Source organism: Cynara cardunculus (assembly GCF_001531365.2).
Source record: "Cynara cardunculus var. scolymus isolate 2C chromosome LG 15, CcrdV1, whole genome shotgun sequence".
NCBI classification, from domain to species: Eukaryota; Viridiplantae; Streptophyta; class Magnoliopsida; order Asterales; family Asteraceae; genus Cynara; species Cynara cardunculus.
This window is the reverse complement of record NC_037542.1, coordinates 2,166,699-2,173,748: the sequence shown is the minus strand read 5'-3', so window position 1 is coordinate 2,173,748 and position 7,050 is coordinate 2,166,699. Positions and strand designations below refer to the sequence as shown.

Below are 7,050 nucleotides of genomic sequence, written 5' to 3'. Positions count from 1 at the left end.
CTTTGACGATTAAACGAGCTTTATATCTTGGTTTTTCATTTGGAGTGGTCCCTTCCTTCAATTTATAAACCCACTTGCATCTAAAGTAGGCACAAGCTCCCAAGTTCCGTTCTTTTTCAAGGATTTCATCTCTATCTGCATTTCCATTATCTATTTATTTGCATCTTTTAATTTGATAGCCCTACAATAAGAAGTAGGCTTAACAGTGCATTTTATTTCTTCAGTTATACTTATATGTTACTAAATCGACTTCTTGAATATACCGTGTACAGGGTCGTCCCAATCTTTTTGGAGGCCTGTTACACTATTATAAAAAATAAGTAGATTGGGCGACAAAACGAATAAAAGTTAAATACAAAAGTTCATAGCATATTTAAAGCCTTACAAATAAAAACAGCAAGACAAAATAACAATATAACATGTAAACTTCACTTGAATAAAATCATTCTTTTAACATTCTTGGAAACAAAATCTTCAATAAGCTCTTCATAATCAACTTTCTCCAAAAAGTCATTTTCAAGTGCTATCATTGCAAGTTCGTTAAGCCTTTCTTATGTCATTGTGGAGCGCATATAAGACTTCAACAGCTTCAACTTTGAAAAACTTCTTTCTACAGATGTAACTGTTACAGGAATAGTCAACAAAAATCTATAAGCAATAATCGCATTAGGGAAGCATTCAACATGTTTCAAATACTTTAAAATATCAAGAGATCCCATCTTTTGTGTGGGTAAAAGATCTTGAAGTATCTTCAATTCAACATATAAGTCATTCCCATCTATATCAGATTGGTCTTGTTTCTTCAGTGCATTTTCAAAATTAGTACTAGAAGACTTTAAACATGTATCATCCAAAGAACGCAACTTATCAGATGTAAACAAAAACCCAAACACAYTTTCATATTCTTGGTATTGTTCGAATCTCCTACTTAGTGAAGCAATTGCATGATCAACGACACATAAGAAATAATTAACTCTAAATGACTCCTCCGTTGATTGTGAATTCATTACAGATGCATCACGCGGATTTTCATCAAAATACTTTTTTCTTCGAATTTCACGTCTTTGAGGAAACAACGGATCAATATCCAATTCAGTGGCAATCATTTTTGCTGATTCTATAGCATCTAAAAATCTTGTTTCTCTATATCCCTTAAAATAAGAAATCGGTCCCTTAACTTGATCAATAGCAACATCAATTAACATATTTTCTAACTGTAAATGTTTACTAATCAAATTTACGGCATACAATATTTCATACCAAACCACCATTGACACTAGAAACTCAAAATCACCAAGCTCATTGTGTGCTAAAGATTTTACTTCACTTCTAATTTTTGAGTCATTATCTATTTCAGCCACTTGAAGTAAAGCTTCTCTTATCTCTAACACTTGAAATCTTATAGCCTTTACACTATCAATACGACTCTCCCAGCGAGYCGTTGACAATGACTTGACGGTCCATCCTTTTACATTATCTTTAAACACTTGGCATCTTTTAGTGGACTTAGCAAATATTGTATAAATACGTTGAATTATTCCAAAAAAATCTCTAGCGTTACCACAAGTATTGGCTATATCACATACAGTTAAATTAAGACTATGAGAAGCACAAGAAGTATAAAATGCTCTAGGATTTATATCTAGTAGCTTCCTTTGTACTCCTTGATGTTTTCCCTTCATGTTTGAACCATTGTCATAACCTTGTCCTCGCACATCATCTAAAATCCAAACCAAGTGATTTTAATTCAACTACTAGAACATCAAACAAACCTTGGCCCGTGGTATTATCTACTTCTAAAAATCCTAGAAAAGATTCCTCAATGCTAACAATTTTAGAAGAAACATCTACATACCTTAATATCAAGGACATTTGTTCTTGATGACTTATATCGGGAGTGCAATCAAGGATAACAGAAAAATACTTTGCCTCTTTTACTTTATTAATAATTTCACATTTAAGTCTCCTGGAAGCAAAGTTATCAACTCATTTTGAATTCTAAGACCAAGATAATGAACATGTACATAATCATTTGTAATACGTTGAACATGATCCTGAATAATTGGGTTAAATTCAGCCAACATCTCAATCAAGCCCAAAAAGTTACCATTGCTATTCTCATACAATTTTGCTTTACTTCCACGAAATGCAATATTATGCTTTGCAATAAATTTTACAATAGAAACAACTCTTACCGAAACTTTTTTCCAATGATTTTTTTCTTTTTCTATTTGGGTTTGAACAACTTTGTCAACGGTTTGATTCTTTTGAAGTCTTAGCCACAAATCATTCCAAGTTTTCATATTCATTACATGATATATACTTGTTTCATGCTCCTTAAGTCTAGTGCTAAGGTGTGACCAATCCCCAAATCCATCATTTGTTAACTGACCTTTTATATGTCTTTTTTTAAAGATTTTACAACAAAAACAAAATACCTTATCAAGCTCTACTGAATATACAAGCCAATCTCTATCACATTTCTCCCCATTTGATAAAATTCTAGTATACCATGTGGCATAAAAGCGTTTAGATAATTTATCTTTAGGACCTTTCTAAACAGACAAATCTCTTTTAGGACCCTTAGCAACTAACACATCAATCATTTTAGAATCTAATGCATCCCAATTTCTTGGATCAAATATATCAAAATGAACAAAAACATCACCAAAATTAGTAGCATCATCACCATTAGTAGTATTAGGAACATCATTAGAAACATTATTAGCAATAACATCAGGAACATCATTAGAAGTATTATTAGTATCAACATTTGTAGCCAAATCCTCATGAAAGTCATTTAGAGTGCCAACTAAATTCACCATGTTAGAATTTTCATTAGCATCAATACAAGCATCATCCAAATTAATATCAACATGTTCATTGTCAAGAGAAGACGAACCTTCTTTTATGACAAATTTATCAAAAGACCCCTTTTGAGATTGAATTATCTCTTCAATTTTTTTTTACGTTTTTGATATTCATAATCATATTTTCTAACCCTAGAAGACATATTGGAACTGAAAATAAGTAAAAGAAAAAAGATAAGGAACAAAACAACCCGAGTGAGGATGATAGTACTACTACTGGCTATTGATGTTTGGTCCTCCCAAGTCCCAACTCCCAAGTCCCAAAAGATTTTGATTGTAGTGCAAGAGATAAACACATGTACATATTAACATATATTCAGAAATAAGAAATAAGAATTTGGTCATTTGAACCTAATTCCTAAACAATTTGAAGATTGAAGTTTGGACAATTTGAACCAAACCTAAACAAATAAGAAGATGAACCTAAAACAAGTGAACAAGTTTTCAATTTTTTCTTACACTTGTGATTCTGAACAGTGAACAAGCAATAAAAGGCTAAATGCCTAAATGGCTAAATATAAATTGAAGAAATAAGACAAATGGAGGCAAAGGTTAAGTAACACTGTAGCACAGTAGCAGAGGACTGAAAAGAGATGGAACCACATGAAGAAATCAAATAATTGAATAAACTATTAACTAAGAAAATTTGACAAGTAAAAAAGAGAAAATGGGAACCTATTAACCTAAATATTATGCAATTCCATTATTCCAAACAGTTATGACAGATTGACAGACAAAGAATTGAATTTGTGTATACAAAGAATTGAATTTGTGTATACAAAGAACTGAATACAGACATAAATCAATAAATCATAATCAATTAATCATAGAGTTCTGTGTAATGTGTATACAGATAAAAAACTTAAGAGGATACTTTATCTCACCTTTAGGATTTAGGAATTAGGTTAAAATCGACCACCTACTCCCTCACCAACAGTCCAACCAAGTTACCAATTGACCAAGACCAACACAGATGACAGATGAAATCAGCAAAAAACAATCAAGTAATCGACCAAATTGTTGAGATTATGAGATTTAAGAACAGTGAATAGTAATCAGATAACGAGTAATCAACAAATCGACCAAACATGTATTTATACTTAACAAAAATAATCTAAAATACGATCGTTGTTCTAGTTGTCGTTGCATATCTGAAGATTCTGAAACCGAATCATTAGCCATTTTGAAGAATTCAATCGATAATCGTGGACGAGACGGATAGAGAGGAGAGGGGAGATCGAGGCAACGAGGGTCGAGGGCACGAGGCATCTGGTTCTGGTCCATCGTCGTCCAGCAGTCCAGGTATGAAATCGCCAAACCCAATCGTGTCTCGTGAAACCTTAGTCGAACGAATAATACATGTATATCATATGGGCTGTGAATTTTGGGCCCCAAAATGTTGGGGGCCCTGTTCTGAATGCCAGATTTAACAGGCCCAAGGACGGCGTTGACCGTGTAGAGTGTACAATTTGTCTCTTTCCTCTATCATGTGCAATGCATAGTTCGGACTCATGTGGCAAAGGTTGTCATGGAGAATAACCTACTACTTGAATACCTGTAGTGGAAGAAGAAGAAAAAGAAACATTAGTATCCTTAGTAACATGAGAGCTCGATGATGGAGCAATATGTAGCTCCACCTCCATTGGAGGTTTCTTTTGAGGAGTTTTAGAAATGGTCTCAGATGTAGAAGACGATGAATTATGCAACATAGAACATTCATCAAAAGTGACATCTCAGCTTATAATAATCTTCTTTCTTTCCGTGCACCATAGCCTAAAGTCTTTCACTCCATCTTTGTATCCAAGGAATTTACATTTCAAAGCTCTCAATTCCAACATCCCACTGTCAACATTTGCATAAAGTCAGGAAACCAAAGATTCTTAAATTTCTGTAATGGGCCGGTGATCCATTCCAAACTTCCAAAGGAGTCTTCTTCTCAATAACAACTGAGGGAGAGTTATTGATGATATACTAAGCAGTAGAAGTCGCTTTCGCCCAAAAATACTTGGGCATCTTAGAATTTGAAAACAAGCATCGAACTTTCTCAAGAATAATGTGGTTCATCCTTTCGGCCACACCATTCTATTGAGGAGTACGGGCAACATTATGATACCTTGTGATGCCTTCTTTCTGACAATAGGCATTGAACTCCTCGGAGCAAAATTCTAAGTCATTATCAGTTAGAAGATATTTCATTTCTTTATCGTATTGTTTTTCATCATGGTCCCCTATTCTTTGAATATCTCAAAAATATCATTCTTGCATCTTGAGAAGAAAGCCCACATTCTACGAGAGAAGTTGTCAATAACAGTAAGCACTCCACTATAAGAAGTAACACGACCCCAAAGGTTTGAATGAATATAGTCAAGTGGCTCTTTAGTTGGAATGAATATAGTCAAGTGGCTCTTTAGTTGGAATGAATATAATCAAGTGGCTCTTTGTCTTCCCATACACATAATGGTTGCAAAATTGCAAATCGATAACTTTGTATCCATTCAAAAAACCACGTTGACTTAGCTCAGTCATACCACCAACGCTCATGCAACCGAGACAAAGATGCCACAACTTGGATAGATCACCATTGGACATTGATTTTGAAGCTACTACAACATCACCCTTAACATTTTGAACCTGTGAAATATAAAGGTTAGCGGACTTTCTTTGAGCTTTCATTGACACTAGCGCTCCATGTTTAACCATTATAGCTCCATCTTTACCCAAGAACTCCATAACCCTTTTCATCAAAGGAACTAAGATAGATGAGATTCTTTGAAGCTCGGCAACATGTTTCACACTCCCAAGTGTTCGGGTGACGCCATCATGCATACAGATTCTAATTGTGCCTTCAACAACAATATGGAATGTAGCATTGTTCCCCATCATTACAACACTTTCAAAAACTTGCTCATTTGTATGAAAACCAACTACGATTGGGAAAAATATAAAATGAGCAACTTGAGTCTAGAATCCACTCTCCTGTAGCCTTTGGATTACCACCGGAGACCGTCATGACTTCAACTTCACTAGCTCCACCTTCCTCATGCTCAACAATGTCGGCTTCCCCAGAGGAACCCGTTGTCCTGTTCTTGGCTTTGTTTTTGGCTTGAAGCTTAAAACACTCATCAATGATGAGGTCTCTCCAAAAGTTACAAAACTTCTTTTGACCACGAGATTTTGATCTTGATTTGCCTCAAGAGCTCGAGCCTCTTTACAAAAGGTCGTCCCCTTGCATTTCATCTCTTGGCCTTTGGTTCATTACCCGGAATTATCTCTTTCATCTTCTCTTATGAATTCAAAGCGGTATAATTTCCTCAAGAGTAAGGGAATCCCTACTATAAATGATTGTATCCAACAAAGTAGCAAATGATTTTCGAAAAGAGCATAAAAAATTAGACCCAAATCCTCATTATCATATTTCACCACAAGATTCTTCAAGACACCAACTATCTTTTTTAATTTCTATAGATATGCAGTGGTTGAACCACCTTCAGATAAACGATGGGCATACTATTTAAGCTTCACATGGAGCTTATTGGGAAAACTCTTTGTCATAAGCATTTTATCTAGCTTACATCATATTCGATAAGTCATTTCCTCTTCCGCAACATCTTGTAAAATATTGTTAGACATATGCAACCTAATCAAGGATGAGGCTCTCAAGTCATTTAGTTTTCGTCTTCCGTCCAAGCACCAGGCATATAGGCTCGTCCCAAAATGCATTTATGCAAATTTTGTTGGACAAGAACATATCTCATCTTTATCTTCCATAACGGATATCGGTTATCTCGTTCCAAGAAAGGCAAATCGAGTTTCGTTGTCGACATAAATGAAAACCTACAAATCAATAATCCCACAATCTTCAATCGATGACGAAATCTCTGTTGGAAATTTTTAAGTAGAAAATGTGATTTTTTTTACTAACTTTGGGCACATTTAACTACATGTATATGGTTTAATTTTAATTGACTCTTAGTGGGTTTACGTTCTTCGTTATGAGAGCTTTGAAACCATATATAATGTGTCCAAAACCGAGTATGTGTGAATGAGATATCGAGGCTCAAAGTTGGGTACTTGGGATGATTTTTGCAAAACCAAATGGGTGTGTGGGAGGTATCCCACATAGGTGGGGTGATTGAAGTTTTCATGGTTTATAACCATGGACTTCACAAGGGCTTTCAAG

At 34.8% G+C, this 7,050-nt stretch overlaps 1 pseudogene; it reads right to left on the bottom strand.

Moving 5' to 3' along the window:
* Positions 1–551: 551 nt before the first annotated feature.
* Positions 552–5,750, bottom strand: LOC112527526 (annotated as a pseudogene).
* Positions 5,751–7,050: the final 1,300 nt, after the last annotated feature.